General features: G+C 40.5%; 1 long non-coding RNA gene across 1 annotated transcript in view; it reads right to left on the bottom strand.

The window, feature by feature from the left end:
• Positions 1-1,291: 1,291 nt before the first annotated feature.
• The window catches only part of LOC136856050 (uncharacterized), a 24,755-nt gene continuing 5,114 nt past the window's right edge, over positions 1,292-20,932 (bottom strand). The window contains exon 2 of the long non-coding RNA XR_010858204.1: positions 1,292-1,391. This is a non-coding gene — a long non-coding RNA (uncharacterized lncRNA). The remainder of the gene's footprint in view (positions 1,392-20,932) is intronic.

Genomic DNA, 20,932 nt, shown 5'->3' with positions numbered 1-20,932 from the left:
GAGAATGTCTCACTAAAGCCAACTAGTCATTAAAAACAGTACATATAAAATATACTGAAGAAACTCTCTAATTTCTCAGCCTCCGATTCAGCTCTACCAGTTATCAATGTCTTCCATCTCATCTTTCAACTTTTATTCGTTCTCATTCTTATTCCTCCCATGCCCCTCTAACCTTTCTTCTTATTTGTGTTCTTATTCAATTCAGACAAATGTCCACGCGAAGCCTCCCAAATGGTGGGCTATGAAAGGGATTCATGGGACCTGTGCTTGGGGTGTTGTGCTTGTACTTGGAGAAAGTAGTGTCTCATAGAAATTACTTACAAGCAAATGCCTTATCGTTTTGCATTTACTACTAATACTACTCGTAATAGTACAACTACTTCTAATATCATTATTGTTATGTCATTTATGACGAATAAAACTCTCAGTAGTTTGTGGTGAAGTATGCTAACAGTTTTGCAGTCTTTAAAATTTAGCCATCTTCCTTCTAACAGTTTTGCAGTCTTTAAAATTTACCCATCTTCCATCGTCAGTTTATTATTATTATTATTATTATTATTATTATTATTAGTAGTAGTAGTAGTAGTAGTAGTAGTAGTAGTAGTAGTAGCATAATCTCTTCTCGTGTCCGTTACCAGTTCACGTACACAAAATTCGTATACTATGTCTTGTGAACACTTACTTAAATCTATAATTAGACATGTACAGTAATGAACAAAAAGTGCTGAAACACATTTCAGAATACTTCGTTCACTGCAATTCGACCCAAGCGATTTTGAGAAAAGTATATTGAAGGTATTTTGAACTACTGCTCCAAAAAGTACCCCAATTATTATGGAATATTCTAAAAAAAAAAATTGAATTTATAGCATAAATATAATTGTGAAGGCACTCCAATCAATCATATACCATTCTTCAGAAAACATTGTTCACCTTGAGACTATTTAAAAAAGGATGGTGTTTGAATAATTATGAAAAGTATCTCGACACTATTTGAATAGCTAGTAAATATATATATAAGCAATTAATCATCAATAATACAAAAAATATACAGAAAATCCTTAAACTTTATGCAAACAGACTATCATATACTTTCATCCACTAAAAAAAAGGCCATTAATCATTTCCCAAAAAACTTCGGTCACAGCAAGTCGATCTGAATGCTGGTGTCCGAACTGTTTTGAAAAATGGTTCAACACTTTTGAAAGCCTGACTGCAAACTTGGAAACATGGTACGACCCACTATAGCAGAGGCAGTAAATAGCGAATGACAGAGAACTGGTGTGACTTACAGACAGACGCTCCGACGGTGTAACATGATGTTGATGGACAGAAGACCCAACTTGTCCCTTCTGTCCCTGGAATGTGACTGTAGCAGACGAAGCCCTCAGCTGGAAAGAGACAAGACCAGGTTAGTTCTGACGTCAAACACAAAAACATCATTTTATTAAGCTTATGGCAACCTTTGCATCTACCGGTAAATATCTGCAGCTGATATCAGCTTCGATCTATCTCCTGATTGGTCGACGCACTTAAACTGGCCTATGGTGGGTGGTGAGTTGCATCAATTTTATTAGCCTTATGGAAACTTTTGTATCAAAAGGTAAATATCTGCAACTGATATCAGCTTCGATCTAGCTTCTGATTGGTCGACGCACTTAAATGGCCAATCACGATTAGCTCTAAGGATAGCGTTTGTGGATATTTACCGTCAGAGTGAAAAAACAGAAGCAGACTATACTTCACAATGTCATATATAATTGCCTTGAATTTTTCTTGATGACACATTTCTGCGATCATGTGTCTTGCTTTATCTTTATTTATTATCAATTTTTTATTCTTTTATCTCTGTTTATTATTATTTTCTGTGTTTTAGTCTTCTTCAAAGAATAATAATAGCACATAAAAATCAATGCATGAAATTCTCTTGAAAGACATTAACAGAGGACAGTTCAGATATAAAATATAAAACTGGTAAGGGGAGATACGAAGGGGAAATAACGCCTAAACTGAGCAGTGAAAAATAGGGAATTAGAAGTCACCAGGTAGAAAGAAAATGAATGAGGCGGAACAAGGAAACAGCAAAAATTCAAATCAATGGAATTAGGAAATAAGTAAGAGAAGTAATGAAACAGTAAACATTGAAATGAAGTTGCGTTAGAAGACAATAAACGAGGCATATTAAGAAGTGGCCAAAATGAAAGTCAATCACTTCACAAGAAAATAATGAAGGAAAGTCATGAAACAGCAAAATTTACGAGGAAATAAATGAGTGAAGTGCTGGAACTGACTTTGCACGTGAGCGAAGAAGTGAAACAGCGAACTCTGCAAGAAATGACGTTTGATACCCGTAGGGAAGTAGTGCTGTCAGTGCACCTCATGCGGTGCACTGTAGGCATTACTTAATTTGCAGCGTCCCTTCCTAAGGCGCCTAGCTGCAACCTCTTTCATTCCTTTTACTGTACCTCCATTCATATTATCTTTCTTTTATTGGGCTATCCACCTCTCTTAACAAATACTTCACAGTACAACTGCTTTGAGGTTTTCCTCCTGTTACACCTTTCAGACCTACCTACTCTCAATTTCTTTTCCAGCGCTGAATGACCTCATGGGTCCCAGTGCTTGGCCTTTGGCCTAAACTCTATATTCAGTTCAATGATGTTTAACAAAAATGGTAAGAGTATCGAAATGATGAAAATGAGGAGCAAACAATTTACAGAAGAAATAAAAGAGAGACAAAATGAAACGTCAAAAATTATAAGAAAAAAAAATAATTATGGGAAATAACAAAACAGAACTGAAGGAACTAATGTTAACACGTTTCAAATATCGACAAAGGCAAAAGAAAATAACAACAACAACAACACAATCAAGATTTTTTTTTAAGCTGACAGTAAATATCCACAGCCAATGTTGTGACCAATTGGTGGGTGCTATGCGTGAGTCTCCGCCAATCACAATTACTCTCAGTGATATCAGCTGTGGATATCTACCGTCAACCTCAACAAAGACCAGTAGATCAGTATACTCTAGTAATAAGAGTATAAATACTGGTCGCTGGTATAGTGGTTAGTGTCGTGGCATGCCACTCAGATGTCGCGGGTTCGTGTCTCCCCCAGGGCGACGAAAAATCACTCGCTTTGTATCATGATCAGTTACTGCCGCGGTGTGGTCTCTGCTGCGGTGGGAGGTTGAAATCAACTTATTCTATGGAAGCTTGAATTTGAAGTCAGTGGCCCCTGACACGTTATCGAACAAGCAAAGAGAACAGTGACCCGGTCACCACAGGAGTCAAAGGTCACTGCAGTAGAATGACAAACAGATTTCCAGGGATTTCACTCGCTGCCAAAGACCGAATCAATAAACGAAAACACTCACAAAGGTCAACAAACAGAGATTCTAAGCGGTTCTGTAGTTTGGTCAATTGGTTTTGTTCGCATTCAGTGGCACTGGCTTTGGTTTTCCAATGTGATTCGTTTAATGTCAATACTTGTGCAGTTTAACGTGATTATTATTATTATTATTATTATTATTATTATTATTATTATTATTATTATTATTATTATTATTATTATGAATACCTGTCCACATTTTCATTTCATACATTCTCTCAGTAGATGAGCACCTGCGAGCATGTTGAAACACACGAGTACAGTGAACAGCAAAAGTAGAGTATCTTTCCGTGTCCTTTGGAAATTTATTATGCCACCCACCTGCAGACGAGAAGAATATAATACGAACAGAGAAGACTCTCTACAAGCTAAATGCCGCTGAAACAGCAATTGTTTTTAATAACACTGCCCTAAAAGAAGGACGCCTTCCAAATTATTATTATTATTATTACTATTCAGAAGATATATCCTATTCATATAGAACAAGCCCACAGGGGCCACTTATTTGAAATTCAAGCTTCCAAAGAATATGGCGCCCAACTGAAAGAAGTAACAGAAAGTAATAGGAAATACAGAAAGAAGAGATCAAGTAGTAGAAAAGAAAAAAATAAATGAACAAATAAATAAATAGATAAAAACGTAAATAATTATAAAATACAAGGTGAATTGTTTTAGGGTAGTAATGCATTGCATCTACGCTCGACCTTTTGTGGTTCCAACCGCAAAGCATCCTGAGGGAGTCAGTTCCACAGTCCAACGGTGTGAGGAATAAAGGACCTCTGGAACTGAGGAGTACGACACAGAGGCACAGAGAGTGATTCTCCTAGACTGTGCCGGCCAGGACCCTGTTCTTGAATGGTGGGGAAAGTAGAAAGAAATTTCACAGGCAGGTAAGAGAAAACATTACAACTGGCTGCCTGAGAGAGGGGGTATTTGATTGGCTTGCGACTGGTAGGAACGGCAGTGCCTAACAAATCATCATGGAATGCAAACCAGAGACGATGACTCATTCAAGAGCGCCTTTGAGAAACCATAATTCATCATTAATATTAATGAGGCGCAATAGCCCTTACGAAGGCGCCTCTTGCATGTTCAATCAACATACATTAGTGCAGGGGTTTAGGAAGCAATTGGTTGACTGTTATGACCACGCATAGACAGAGATACGTACGCATGTACATCCCCAAAAACACACCCTTATATACACATATGTTTATATATATTTATCTATATATATAATATATAGATGCGTGTGTGTGTGCGTGTCTGTGTAAGTAGCTCAACCATCCAGAAATATAAAAATTCTAAAACCACAAAAATTTTAATGGCTGAATAAGCAGAAAACGTTGAACGTCTTAAGGAAATTTCTTTAGGGAATTTTGAGTCCCGCAACTGACATTCGCTGTTTGTTGGATGCATAACAGAGAGAGAGAGAGAGAGAGAGAGAGAGAGAGAGAGAGAGAGAGAGAGAGAGAGAGAGAGAGAGAGAGAGAGCCCTGAGCTGAGTCCATGCAGCAAACCAGATTTTTCCTCCCTTTGGGGAGGAAAAATTCGGAAAATAAAAATGTAAAGCGGACCTTTCAAGAGGCACTTTCAGGTATAGCCCGAGATGAACTCTTCTTCTTCTTCCATTACGCCTGATGGACGTTTAATAAATCCTGAATCCACGTTAGCATTTTCTACACCGCTGGGAGGAGGAGAAGAAGATGATGATGATGATGATGAAGAACGAGAGAGAGAGAGAGAGAGAGAGAGAGAGAGAGAGAGAGAGAGAGAGAGAACATAATGTTGCACATGAAGGATAAAAAAATATGGCGAAGAGAGAGAGAGAGAAGATATATATCTGAAGCCACCCCAGCGCCCTCTCTCTCTCTCTCCCAATCGTCGTTTCTACAACAACTTAATTTGGCTTTTAAATCTCTCTCTCTCTCTCTCTCTCTCTCTCTCTCTCTCTCTCTCTCTCTCTCTCTCTCTCTCTCTCTCTCTTTCTCGTCACAGTTCGTGATTGCCCTGAAGGGTCCTTTTTTCTTTGACCTCTCGACTCGAGGACCCCACCGTTTAGGGCAGATCTTTCCGACTGGCGAGGGCCTGCCTCATTTGCATAAGCGAAGACGCTCGGAGGGCAGGCTGTAAGAGGCTGCGAGAGATCCTGGGAAAAGGTCAAATGAGGTCACAAGAGTTTCGACCAGATTTTGAAACCACATGGCCCGAGATGATGTAGAGGTATCCACGTATTTCAAGAAAGCATAATTGCTTACGTCAGCCATAATAAAAATATTCTTTTTCAGGGCACTGAAATTTTATGATACATTTGCTCGGGTATTCCGGCCATGGCGGTTGACCAATCAGGGGCGAGCGTTGACAATGCTGCTACTTTTCCGTCCGCACGTGAGAATCAAAGCCACTACGCACACATACTCTTATGGTGGAATGGAATGGAATAAAGAATTTAGGCCAATGGCCTATCGCTGGGACCTATGAGGTCATTAAGCGCTGAAAGGGAAATTGAGAGAAAAGGAGGTTTGAAAGGTGTAACAGGAGGAAAACCTCAAGGCAGTTGCACTATGCAACATTTGTTAGAAGGTGGATAGCAAGATGGAAGAAAGGGAATATGGAAGGAGGTACAGTAAAAGGAATGAAAATAAAAATGAAACATTCATACTTCTCATTTTCACATCATCGAATGACCGGCGGGGTGCTCAATGAGCAAGAGCCCGTGCTGGCATAAGGCCAGCTTAATCATAAACAACAATATAAGAACTTCCAATTACTTTTCTAATTTTCACACCTTAAGGGAAGTCTGGCGCGAGTGAAGAGTCTGGCATAAGGCCAACTTAATTTGAACCAACCTATACGCAAGAACACAAAATATAATGAATTTTTATTCTGTTACTCCTTGTTTAGATAATGTTCAAAATCTCTAAACAAAAACTTTAAACTTAATTTTTTTTTTTTAGTTTTCTGTAAAAGGAACCGATTTGTCTGTCCGCCCTCAGATCTTGAAAACTGCTGAGGCTAGAGGGCTGCAAGTTGGTATGTTGATCATCCACCCTCCAGTCATCAAACATACCAAATTGCGGTCCTCTAGCCTCAGTAGTTTTTATTTTATGTAAGTTTAAAGTTAGCCATGATCGTGCGTCTGGCACTGCTATAGGTGCCAACAACACAGGCCACCACCGGGCCGTGGCTGAAAGTTTCATGAGCTGCGGCCGAGAGTTTCATGGGTCGTGGCTGAGAGTTTCATACAACACTATACGCTGCACAGAAAACTCGATGGCGCCGAAGGTTTGCTTTCAAGTCAAGCGTTACCCTAAATCAAATTCCAAAATGAATATATGGGTTAAAGCGACAATATCAAATATAATTCCTCTTGCATCCAAACTGAATTATTTTCTATTTATTTTACTCTAATGATTTTCACCTTCTTTCACCCTGGTAGAAACATAATTCAGGGTGTGGTGCGAGCGATAACAGGTGGCAAGTAAAAAATGCGCCGAATTCTTCGGCGCAGTCGAGTTTTCTATACAGCCGCTACAGCGTATAATCAAGGCCACCGAAACGATCAATCTTTCGGAAGTCTCGGTATAATGCTGTATGAGCCGCGGCCCATGAAACTTTAACCACGGCCCGGTGGTGGCCTAGCCTATATCGTTGCCAGAAGCACAATCGAGGCTAACTTTAACCTTAAATAAAATAAAAACTACCGAGGCTAGAGGGCTGCAATTTGGTATGTTTGATGATTAGAGGGTGGATGATCCACATACCAATTTGCAGCCCTCTAGCCTCAGTAGTTTTTAAGATCTGAGGGCGGACAGAAAAAGTTCGGACAGAACAAAGTGCGGACGGACAGACAAAGCCGTAACAATATTTTTCTTACACAGAAAACAAAAAATAAGGCCTGAAGAGGCCAAACAAAGCGAGAGCAAGAGTACAGTCATAGAAATAAGCAAACGAAAGATTAAAAATAAGCAATAAACTTGGTAACACCTTAATACGATAACTGGGAATCGAAAGTGAGGGTCAGACCCCAAAAGTCATCTCTCGGAATCGCGTTATACAAGGAATAATCCACAATGAAATCTGGTCTGAATAAACACCTAACCCTTTCTAAAAACTGATTTGAGAGAGAGAGAGAGAGAGAGAGAGAGAGAGAGAGAGAGAGAGAGAGAGAGAGAGAGAGAGAGAGAGTAAATGCCTTTTCCCCTTACAATTATGGCTGTAGATGGATCTAACCTTTCCGTTTTTTCAGTAAATATTTTAAGATATGGCGACACGGAGTTGCTAGAGCCCATGTCCTAACACAAAGATGCTCATGGGAGTTATATGCCGACATTCTCTGGCATCTCTTGGTGGTCACCCATTCATATATTGACCAGACTCAGCGTTGCTAACTTCGTTTACAAACAGCGCTGCTAACTTCGCTATCAATGACACACAAACACACACATACAGATGTCTATAAAGGAAAGTTGCTGAGTGTGTGTGTAGGGTCGTGACGTGCTGCTGGTGAGACGACTTCTGCGTCAATGTTCGAGGTGGCTAGTTTTGGGGAAGTTTTATGCACAATGTGTTCATCCACGATCCAGCAGTAAGGGAGCCACCTCTACTTAGGGGAACGACTTGATATTATAAACACACAAACATTTATATATATATATATATATATATATATATATATATATATATATATATATATATATATATATATATATATATATATATATATGTATATATATATATATATATACTCTCATGTGTATATATATATATATATATATATTTATATTTATATTATATATATTATATATATATATATATATATATATATATATATATATATATATATATATATATATATATATATATATATATATATATATAGAGAGAGAGAGAGAGAGAGAGAGAGAGAGAGAGAGAGAGAGAGAGAGAGAGAGAGAGAGCTATGATGTTATAAGAATGTGAAGGGACACAGGACACATTAAAAAAAATGATAGGAGTGAAACTCGACAGACAGCTGTCCAATTTATGTCTGTTCCCCTAACAGACACTGTCTTTAGCCATTCCTTTCAATAAAAAAAAATAAAGAAACAGACGCAAGGATCTGCGTCACGCTTGCAAGAAAACGTAGAGACCTTTATTAATCTCAAGTAAATATATTGACTCTGTTTGTCACTAACTATAACATTGGGAGGATTAAATATATTTGTTCATGTCTGTGTGCCTTAACAAAATTGCTTGAGAACGGATGAACGGGTTTGGATAATCCCCTCTGGATAATGGAACTCTAGTATGCATTAATGAAAAGTTGTTGATTTGCCGCCATGGAAACCGTCTTATTCATTAATAAAGTTCACTATGAGCGATTGAAACAACAGCTGTCCTCGTGTGGATTTGTACACTTGTCAGAGGAGATGGACGGACTTCAAATGAACTAGAAAATAAAGATATGTGCTTCTAAGAGTTGCTTTGGCAGAGGTATGCCCTCTCTGGGTTCTCTCTAGAAGAACATGACGGGGGGTGGGGTGGGGGGGAAGAGGCCATCTCGAAATTCCTGGAAGAAGTAGTAACACAACAAGTAGAAGTCTTTCACAGCTCCCTGGAAGAAGAAGAGTGCGTAGAGGACCTCCAGAACTCTCTGGAAGAAGTAGAAGAAAAAGAAGAAGGCCTTCGGAAATCCCTGCAAGAAGAAGAAGGAGAAGAAGAAGAAGCGGGAGGAGAAAGAAGGACCCCTTAAACGCTAAAGATATTAGACACCTTTAGCGCCTCTTTACAACAAGGGCCTTCTTCAAAAGTCAGTGTGGTGATTGACCCTCCTGGAGTGGCCTTTAAGGGGCGGCAACGATCAGTTCCTGAAGGACCATGTCGAGGAGGACTTGGAGGTGAGGTTGGGGGGAGGGGGAGTTGGTAAGGCTGGAGAACCGGACGGTCAGAGGGGATTCATGGCGGGGTCTTGAGGGTTGTGGGGGGGAGTTACATGGCATGGTGTTCCATGATGGTTAGGAAAGAATGGATGGCGTTCCAGGAGGACTGGGAGAGGTTGATGACACTGGAGGCTGGAAGGGAATTGAGGTTCAAGACAGTCTTGAAGGTTTGGTTTCACTTGGAGGGGTTGTCGGAGTGTACGGGATCCATGAGTCTTGAGGGCTGAGGAGGAATGGGAGGGACTGGAAGGAGTTCCAGGAGGACGCCTGGAAGGGGTTCTATGGGATTCATGACAGATTTTAGGGTCGGGGAGGATTGAGACATTGTAATGAGTTAGAAATGACACGATGGCCGGGGAAGAATGGGAAATTCCGGGAGGTCTGGGGAAGAATGAGAACTTCCAGGAGGTCTGGGGGAGAATGAGAAATTCCAGGTCTGGGGAGAATGAGAACTTCCAGGAGGTCTGGGGAAGAATGAGAAATTCCGGGAGGTCTGGGGAAGAATGAGAAATTCCGGGAGGTCTGGGGGGAGAATGAGAAATTCCGGGATGTCTTGGGAAGAATGAGAAATTCCAGGAGGTCTTGGGAAGAATGAGAACTTCCAGGAGGTCTGGGGAAGAATGAGAAATTCCGGGAGGTCTGGGGAAGAATGAGAAATTCCAGGAAGTCTGGGGAAGATTGAGAAATTCCGGGAGGTCTGGGGAAGAATGAGAAATTCCGGGAGGTCTGGGGAAGAATGAGAAATTCCGGGAGGTCTGGGGGGAGAATGAGAAATTCCGGGAGGTCTTGGGAAGAATGAGAAATTCCAGGAGGTCTTGGGAAGAATGAGAACTTCCAGGAGGTCTGGGGAAGAATGAGAAATTCCGGGAGGTCTGGGGAAGAATGAGAAATTCCAGGAAGTCTGGGGAAGATTGAGAAATTCCGGGAGGTCTGGGGAAGAATGAGAAATTCCGGGAAGTCTGGGGAAGAATGAGAAATTCCAGGTCTTGGGAAGAATGAGAAATTCCAGGTCTGGGGAGAATGAGAACTTCTAGGAGGTCTGGGGAAGAATGAGAAATTCCGGAAGGTCTGGGGAAGAATGAGAAATTCCGGGAGGTCTGGGGGAGAATGAGAAATTCCGGGAGGTCTGGGGAAGAATGAGAAATTACGGAAGGTCTGGGGAAGAATGAGAAATTCCAGGAGGTCTGGGGAAGGCCGATGGGGCTGGATGGGGAAGAGGGGGGAAAAGGAGGTTCATGGAAGACCTGAGCAAGAGGCTTAGAAAAAGAAGGGGAGAGGGGGAAGGAAAGAGGCCTCCATGGAGGAGTCACGACGACAGAGATAGGAGGAGGAGGAGGAGGAGGAGGAGGAGGCTTTCGTGGTGGAGACATGACAGAAGAGGGGGGGTGGAGAGGGGAGGGAGGCACGGGGCTCGAGAGAGGATGTCCCATGGAGGTTTAATGAGGCGGTGTTCAATTAATTGATGTTATCAAAGGATGATGGTCGACGGATGAGAGTTATCACGAAGGAATTCCACATCACTTTAAAGGACAGAGAGAGAGAGAGAGAGAGAGAGAGAGAGAGAGAGAGAGAGAGAGACGAGGCGCTCAGAGAGTGTGCCATGGGCAAGGGGGCTCAGGGAATGTAATACGAGAAGGGAAGAAGGGCAGGAAATTGAGAATACTCCGCAGGGACAGCAGGGAGGTGAATGAAAAATGATCGGATAATGCTGGTGTCGGAAGGGGTGCACGAAGGGATAACGATGATAGATAGATAGAAAATAGATAGATAGATAGATAGATAGATAGAAGATAGATAGATAGACAGATAGACAGAATAAGGATGACGGAATTTTCTTATATTTTTTTATGTCAACAAAACGTCTCCAAAATTTGATAAAATAAACGAATGTCAGTCATTCCTGTTAAGAATGTTTTTATACGGTTTGATAAGACAGATAATAAAAAAAAAACATTCAAACTATTCATCGAATAAGTTTCCCAAAAGAACTATAAACTTAACAGATATTTAGGAAGTAAAAACATCTATTCAAAAATGATTATGACACGCAGGAAATAATTTTTGGAGGAATCTAAAAGCTGCAACTGACAAATAAATTGGGCACTCTGATTGATCCACCGGCGGGGGTCTCTATAATGAGGAAAAATAACAGTGACAATGATGATGATGACAGTTCGAGATCACAGAAAAATATGAGTCTTATTTCAACAGAAGCAGACGTTTTTTTTTTGACGGAAGTCACTTTGCAAGTAAAAGATAATTATTATAAGCAGAGGAGTACCTATCCCGTAAAAATGATAAAAAACCGAAGCTTTTTTGCAATTAGATAATGCGTTCAATATATCAACTACAGTGTTGTTCTTCAATTTCTTGATTAGGACTTTGTGACAGCTAAACGTGGAAGTCATCCCAGTAGACTGTTACAGAGAAAGAATTGGATACATAAATAGGTTTTTCTTTTAAGGCTAGAAAGAGCCTGTAAACAATGTCTGCAAACAGTCTGCATACTGTTCACAAACAATGACAAGAGTTTGGTTTGCAAACACCGTCTAAGAACAGAGCTTCCTGGTGTGAACTGGGCTAATGTTCGCAAACGATGTTTTCAAACTACTTGCAGTTGTTTGTGAAAAGGTGCAAACAACTCGGAAACCGTGTAAATCTATTGTTTGTGAACAAAGTTTCCTAGTGTCGATTGCGTTTAATATAGCTGGATTATTCGCCAAAGAATAATCGCTCTTATGGGAGACGGTGAATAAAACGAAGACAATTTGTGATAGAGGATAAGAATTAAATAATATACACTGGAAATTAATACATACATTAAATATCAAGTAAAACATCAGAATATATTAGCTGAAAGACAAATACAAAATATAAAAATAAATTTCTATAACAAATAACATACGCTCCAACACGATTTCTCTTCATAATTCCTTCTATTTATCTTTGCTCATCTGAAGTTTTTCCACACCCTCTTATTTCTTATCTCTCTTCTTCTCTTCTTTAATGTCACTTCTGTCCGTTTTTCCCCTTTCCATCTGTCTTTGCTTTAATTCGCCTTTCGTTTGCTATTTCTGACTTTTTATTGCTTTTTCCTTTCTATCGAGATATGGGATTGATTGATTGGCTTATCAGATCGACTCCGCAACATCAAAGGTCTCCGATGGTGTCGAGATATGAAGTTTTGGACGAGCTGAGAGAGAGAGAGAGAGAGAGAGAGAGAGAGAGAGAGAGAGAGAGAGAGAGAGAGAGAGAGAAAGAAACATATAAACACTAAAACTAACAACTTAGAGAGAGAGAGAGAGAGAGAGAGAGAGAGAGAGAGAGAGAGAGAGAGAGACAGGGGCAACGCATAAAAACTAACACTAAACCACTGAGAGAGAGAGAGAGAGAGAGAGAGAGAGAGAGAGAGAGAGAGAGAGAATAAATCTAGAACTAAATTTCCTTCATTCTTCCGTCTGACGCCACTTTTACAATTCCTCAATTATTCTTATTCTTATGTCTTCTCGTGTCTGGTCCACGAGGTCTTCCCCAGGAACCTGGGGGAGATAATGGCCGATGATGTCCTTCACTTTGTCCTTCATTTGCTTGTTTGGGACATTCCCCAACTGTTGGGGAAGAGATTTAGGGATGCAGGACAAAGGAGGGATTCCCCATACAGGGGAATCAAAATACGTTTTCCATACTTTCTGGGGTGGGTGGAAGAGAATTCCCCACACTTTGAGGATGAAAGCAGTAGGGAAGAATCCCCACTCTTTTGAGGGTGGACGCAAACAGAGAATTCCCCACATTTTGAGGATGAAAGCAGTAGCTAGGAATCCCCCACTCACTTGAGGGTGGACACAAACAGAGAATTCCCCATATTTTGAGGATGAAAGCAGTAGGGTAGAATCCCCCCACTTATCTCAGGGTGGACAGAAACAGAATTCCCCCACATTTCGTTGATGGACAACAATACGGAAGATAAATTCCACAATTTTTAGTCTTAGAAGGTTAGGGGCAGGAAGAATGAGAAAATTCCCCTTTCGTGGAGGGCAGGAGGGGAATCTGTAAAGGCAAGGAAGAGAAATTCCCCATGAATACAGGAACAACAAAAGAATCCCCATCTCGTTTTCGGGAACCATTCAAGAAACGAGGAAATTCTACAATCCCTCGTGGAAAAGTATTGGATAGTAACCTGAAGGACGAATTCCCCAATTCTAGCTGTTGGGGAAAAGATCAAGTCCCCAATTCTAGCTGTTGGGGAAAAGATCAAGTCCCCAATTCTAGCTGTTGGGGAAAAGATGAAGAAAGAGGTTCCCCCACTAGTTGTGGTGGGGACGTGATGATTCTTCTAATTGTTGTAGACAGACGAGAAGAATATTTCGCCGATTGTTGGGGACAGAAGAGATAAACTTCCCACAATTACTATAGACGAATAGAGACAGAAGAGAGATAGAAGATAATCAGAAAGAAAATAAGACTAGATTACAGCATAAAGGAAAGGAATAAACTTCAGGAATAAGCTTCAGATCAATGGGAATAAAATCGTATGAATGGAAACAAAAACTAAAAAAAAAAATGAGGGGAAAATACGAGGCTGCCAACAAGGCCTAACCAGCGTGATTTCTCCGACCAATTAAGCTCCGAGACAAGCCATCTGACCCTACATCTGACCTTATTTAGGTCAATTTCCCTTACGACATTAAAAGGGCTTAGACGCGTGATCTAGGGCAGGCCTATGGAGGGGCCCCTAATTATTCTCGACTCTCGCTTTGATTTGAGAGCGGGTATTTACCTAATTCCTCTCCATAATGAGTTGTACGAACCGGAGAGAGAGAGAGAGAGAGAGAGAGAGAGAGAGAGAGAGAGAGAGAGAGAGAGAGAGAGAGAGAGAGAGAGGCTTGTAGGTATGGCAGTTATCATCCTAGAGACATTAAATGGTGCCAGATATAAATTGAGGGGAAAAATAACCAAAATCTATCTGGCTGAACTCTCTCTCTCTCTCTCTCTCTCTCTCTCTCTCTCTCCCCATACTTGCCCCTATTCCACGTCGATCAACTGGGCGTGTGTTTGTGTAAGACAAATACACCAACCGCAGCCACAGCCCTCTGAATATGGGGTAAAATGAAAGAATTCTTCCCCACCAACCCCTGTTGCGATGTGTCTTTGGCATGTCAAGCCATGAGAAAACCCCACGAGAGAATGTATGGATGGAATGAGGTTTGAATATATGTAGGATATTCAGAGACAGAGGTCTGGGCGTACGTAGGATATGCAGATCTGAAATACATTTCCACTTCAGAATTCTTGCTTTTTGAGATGCACGTGGTTTGTGAAGTTAGTCATATATATATATATATATATATATATATATATATATATATATATATATATATATATATATATATATATATCAAAAACAGAAAATCTGAATGATACAGAAGTTGAAAGGCTAATATAAAGGCTTATGTAAATCTGAGAATGCTTTTGGAAACGGCTCTTCAAGATGTAAGGAGGGTAATCAAAAGTGGTTATCTTTACAGGTTATAGTGTGAATTGGTGACAGTACTGAAGAGTCACAGAGAATGGTGAAAGATTTTAAAAGTGGCTGTAGAATGAATGCTGGTATGGGTAGTGGAAGAACAGAAGGGCGTGTAATGGAATATGGCAGGATGAGAAAAGGGGTAAATAACAAAATATGAGGCAAGAAAAGTCTCGCAGTGATTTTGGAAGAAGAATGTCCATGTTGAGCCAACTCTTCTTCATGGAAGTGAAGTGTGTATGTTCAACACGAATGATAAAGAGAAAGATGAAAGCTTTTGAGGCAGATTTGTGTTCTTTGGATAATAAGAATTTAAAAGGTGGAAATTACTGATAAAAGAAAGCGAAGTGAGTTGAACAGCTCAGTGTTTGTGAGAGGTGGGGAGTGTGACGCACTGCTTAGGAGACTTCTCTGAAGATACATTAAGCAGCTGATACTGTTCAAGACTAAAGGAACACCCGGACAGTGAATGATGATTTGTTTCTATCTGAAGCCACCCCTTGTTATAGAAAAAGGTTATATATTTGTTCGCACACACACACACACACATATATATATATACATACATACATACATACATATATACACACACTATATATGTATATATGTGTGTGTGTGTGTGTGTGTGTAAACAGAAACTCACAACATGAATAGAACTTTATGAATAGACTGAAAAAAAAAGAAAAGAAAAACAGCCCAATATATCACCTCACTCACAATATACATTTCAGACCCTCAAAGCCAAGTTGTAAAATACAGCCCGACCGGAGGAGGTAAAACGTACACAGCTTTTCATAACGCTATCGCTCCTTTCGAAGTCGAGAGAGAGAGAGAGAGAGAGAGAGAGAGAGAGAGAGAGAGAGAGAGAGAGAGAGAGTTCATTTTTCTTACATCCGGGACTTGGCGCAGTTCCTCCCGGCATTTCCGAGGCTCGGTTTTTGCATCTTTCCCGAAGACGCCTTCATTCAGTTCTCTCTCTCTCTCTCTCTCTCTCTCTCTCTCTCTCTCTCTCTCTCTCTCTCTCTAGACATGGACAGATGAAATCCAGCAACAATAAATAAACAAACAAACGAATAAATCTACTAACAAGTACATACTTAGTAACAGCAGACTTAGTTTTCTGTAAAAGAAAAGAACTATTGAGAGCTATTTGTCTGTCCGTCCGCACTTTTTCTGTCCGCCCTCAGATCTTAAAACCTACCGAGGCTAGAGGGCTGCAAATTGGTATGTTGATCATCCACCTTCCAATCATCAGACATACCAAATTCCAGCCCTCTAGCCTCAGTAGTTTTTATTTTATTTAAGGTTAAATCTTCCCATAATCGTACTTCTGGCACCGCTATAGGTACCAACAACACATGCCACTACAGGACCGTGGCTGAGTTTCATGGGCCTCGGCTAAGAATTTCATGGGCAGTGGCTGAAAGTTTCATTCAGCATTATACGCTGTACAGAAAACTCGATTTCTTCGGCGCATTTTTTACTTGTTTTTTGTTGCAGATGCAAAGGACGCACAGCCAAATGGCCCTGACCAGCCCAGACCCGAAGGAGATATGAAAAATGACATTGGAAGAAGAAAGAGCTCCATCCAGTTCAAAGCGATAGGCTATAGAAGCCAGGGAATACGGAAAGAGAAAGAGAGTACCCAAGTATATGAAAGGACTCCAGTACTGAGGAGTTGGAGAACCGAGCAGAGTTCGAGTTGCAGGCGAGGACGAACGATATATATGTTTCATTTCCCATAAAACTAACTTTGGTTCTGTGGACTCATACAGTTGGTCGTGTACCTGGTAGTGAGGCGATTGTGGCGGTCGCAGCCACAGTAGTAAAGGATATGGGGATAGCTGCCTCATCCTTTTATATATATGTATATATATACAAAAATCACTGACTCACATCGGGATCGAACCCCGTCTCTCATATGAAAGGCCACGGTGCTATCAACTGGCCTACCATTCGGGAAACCGGGATTCGATCCCGACGTGAGTCAGAAATGTATTTCTGTGAACCACACGTTCATGTGTTGATTAGTTCCAATATATATATATATATATATATATATATATATATATATATAGCATGTCCGTAAAATCATGGCGCAATTTAAAATACTTCTAGTTTCGTATCTATACCTGATAGAATTAACCTGTAAAAATGATAAGACAGTTTTTTGTGACTAGTTTCACCGTTCTTCTGAAGTTTCCTTTATTATTTGTCTCATCAAATATTTTTCACAACTTCTGAAACTTGAAAATGACTTCTTTAAGGAACAGCTGCTGACCAATGGCTTCTATGGAAGAGAGAGGAAACTGACTACGTTCTTTGGGTGGCTGAGCTAAAATGGACTGTCGCTCTCCAGAAAGAAGCACAACACAGAAATTGCATGACCATTCAAAAATGCATAAGTATTAATTCTTTCATTGAACTGATGAAGCCTTTGGATTCTGTACGCTTTCATTTTAAGCCCTTTCCAGCAGAATATTAGGCACAGAAGATTTCGAAAGCATCTCCAAAGGTGCTCGTCATAGACTCTTTCTCTGACTTCTTTCAAGGGACCTTTCTACAGAAGCTGCAGTTCCTTCATCAACACTTGGTCTGCCAGATCGCGGTTTATCAGCAACAGAACCTGTTTCCTTAAATTTCTTCATCCACCAGGCCATGCAATTCCTGTGTGGTTCTCCTTTAATGTACTGGGTTGTAAACCTTTTTTGGACAGCGGAAGTGCATTTTAGCTCAGCCAACCAAAAACGCAGCTCACTTTCTCTTCTATCGAAGCCGTGGGTCAACAGCGGTTCTGAAACAAGAAGTCATTTTCAAGTTTCAGAAATTGCAGAAAATATTTTATGATACAAATAATAAATAAAAACTTCATAAACACAGGAAAACTAGACACATCAAGCTTTCTCACCGTTCTTTCAGATTAATTCTATCATGTATAGTTACGAAGCTACAAGTATTTCAAATGGCACCATGACTTTATGGACACCCTGTATATGACTCCTCAGAGCTGTTATGCCAGTCAGATTCTACCACCTACACCATCTACCTGGCCATATCCCCCCCTCCCCTCCCCTCCCTAAAGCAGATTTATCGCTCAAAATTGGGCAGAGAAGAATTTCTGTGTCAGCCGACAGAGAAAACTCGAAGGCGGAGCCGGGGAAGTTTTAGAAAGAGATAACCAACTTCCTCACGAATCCCCAAAGTTCCTAAACCCTTTCGACGAAAGTGGGGAACGACCGAAGTCGAAGCTCCCCAAAAGACGATCCTCGGGGCTTTAGTGGACGATAGAGGCGAGATTATTCCCTCTGTTTTTGTGCTGGATAAATGGCCCGATCGTTTTCGGAAGCTGGTGTCTATCAGAGAGAGAGAGAGAGAGAGAGAGAGAGAGAGAGAGAGAGAGAGGGTTTGTTTGCTTGTTCATCTAGCACTATAAATGACAATTATTTGGACTATATATATATATATATATATGTATATGTATATATATGTATATATATATATATATATATTATATATATATGTATGTGTGTGCCCAAATTCCATCCCACAAGGGTGGCAGAGGGCTCTGATCCCATTTTCTGGAGAAGTTCTTTATGCTTCTGATGATTTAAGCAGTAAATTTTGTACTTGGTGATTAGACGACTATGATTGGTTGGAATCAGGTCGGATACTGGCATGGGACTAGCAACCTCATCCCTAAATAGAGAATTATATATATATATATATATATATATATATATATATATATATATATATATATATATAATGTATATAATATAGAACCTTCCAGTTATCAGCATATTTTAGGGGATGAGATTGCAATCCCCATCCTTTCTAACTGGTTGTATCATCAATGTCGTCTAACTACCAGGGACAAAATTCAATCCTCCTCAATCAGGAGTCGAACATGTGACAAGTACAATACTTTAAAAATATTCCTTAGCTCATTCTTATATCTTAGGACAAAGATCAATTTTTTTCACAAATAAATTACTTTTATACTTTTCTCTATTTCTAGTTTATTGTTGACTAGTGAGCAAGTATGATAACAAATGACAGTAATATAAGAGAGGATCGAAATAAGATCCGACCTGGGGGACGTTACGTACCGTCACGAAGCTCGTAAGTAACCTAGATGCCTTTAATCTGCATAATATGTTACACACATATAAAATAGATATACGGATACTCTCCTGCTTGAGCTTTCATAAGAGTCTCTGTTTTGGTTGGTCAGTGTCCACAGGTCCACAGGGGGCCTCTTCACCCTATCAAAACCTTTACGACACTTGAGGCCAGTCTCAGCAGAGAGAGAGAGAGAGAGAGAGAGAGAAAAAAAAGGCCTTTCAGTGATATTTTCGAGAAGGAAAATTCTTCTACTTCAAGTTCCCTGAAAGAAGTGATTCCTATAAATCTAGCCTGGAGAAATGCAATAAGCATAAGGAAGTTTTCCTTTGAAACTTCCTCCTGGCTAGAGAGAGAGAGAGAGAGAGAGAGAGAGAGAGAGAGAGAGAGAGAGAGAGAGAGATATTGCCTCGGAGGCTAAAACTTCTCAGTTGGAAATCGCCGCAGATTCAAGCTCATCGATTCTGGATGAACCCCAGACTTCCAAAAATAAAATAAAAAAAAATGATGTTTTTCGGGTTTTGCAAAATCTGTCAGCTATCGGGATGAATGCTTCTCTCTCTCTCTCTCTCTCTCTCTCTCTCTCTCTCTCTCTCTCTCTCTCTCTCTCTCTTCTGATGTGGCGACGTGTGGGTGCATGAAGGAAAATAAAAAATAAAAAATGGGATGTTTTTCCCCTGCGCCACCTGTCATATACCTCTTAGTATAAACGCATTACCTCTCTCTCTCTCTCTCTCTCTCTCTCTCTCTCTCTCTCTCTCTCTCTGGTCCTCTAGGCTCAACCTTGTTCGATCTAAAACAAAGGAATTGTACAAATAAGTTGACTCACGATTCCTGTAGGCCTTTGTAAGCCGAAGTGGTATACATATACATACAAGCGTACATACATGTATAATATATAATATACATATATATACACACAATTACACACAGACACACACACACACACACACACACACACATATATATATATATATATATATATATATATATATATATATATATATATATATACGAGCTAGTTGGCGCTGCTGTCTCCCCTACCTACTCCGCCTCCAACTGGGACGGACAAACCGGTTTGCAGGGGGTGGGTGGCTGTGTCATGTCCCCCCTACTGTCACCCGGGGGAGGACAACCAAGGAAGATCCACTCGGTAATTACATATGTATATATATGTATATATATGTGCGTGTGTGTGTGTGTGTACCACCTCACATCTGCCCAACAAGAAAGAAGTCATTAAATCACACGTAGGAAATGATTCGTGATAAACCCCCCCAAAAGGAATTGACGACCGTGTAAAGCCTTATGCAAACCCTCGGAACCCCTTTCCAACCGGGGAGGTCGTTTGTCCGGGCAGAAGCGCGATTTACGATTACTTCTCCCACTCGTCTGTTTGTAGCTGATAATTCGCGGAAGGGGAGGGGGGAGAGTGGAGGTGGGGAGGGAAAGGGCAGACGATAAAGGATGGCGTGGGAGGGGGCTAGAGTTCCGGGGAGGGGAGGGGTTGGAAAAGCGTGAGCCATAAGGCGGTGTATCGCCGAGTTATAGACATTGAAATATTGCAGGGGGATAGATGCGAATACACGACTATGGGACCCGATCACATTTTTGTGGTATCTTTTAGCACCTTCATGTGGTGTCACATGATTACTTTTTTTTACAGCTTTTAGCACTTTCATGTGGTGTCACATGAATACCTTTTTTTACAGCTTTTAGCACTTTCATGTGGTGTCACATGAATACTTTTTTTTTTACATCTTTTAGCACTTTCATGTGGTGTCACATGAATACTTTTTTTTACACCTTTTAGCACTTCCATGTGGTGTCACATGAATACTTTTTTTTTTTACAGCTTTTAGCACCTTCATGTGGTGCCACATGTCAGATTTGGCATTATCGTGCCAATAACATTGCCGCATTGAAGCAATAATCACGTGATTCAGTGGCTGATAAATAAAAAAAACGTGAAT

Source organism: Macrobrachium rosenbergii, chromosome 34, assembly GCF_040412425.1.
Source record: "Macrobrachium rosenbergii isolate ZJJX-2024 chromosome 34, ASM4041242v1, whole genome shotgun sequence".
Taxonomy (NCBI): Eukaryota; Metazoa; Arthropoda; class Malacostraca; order Decapoda; family Palaemonidae; genus Macrobrachium; species Macrobrachium rosenbergii.
Note: the sequence above shows the minus strand (reverse complement) of the source record. Positions and strands in the feature narration are given on the sequence as shown.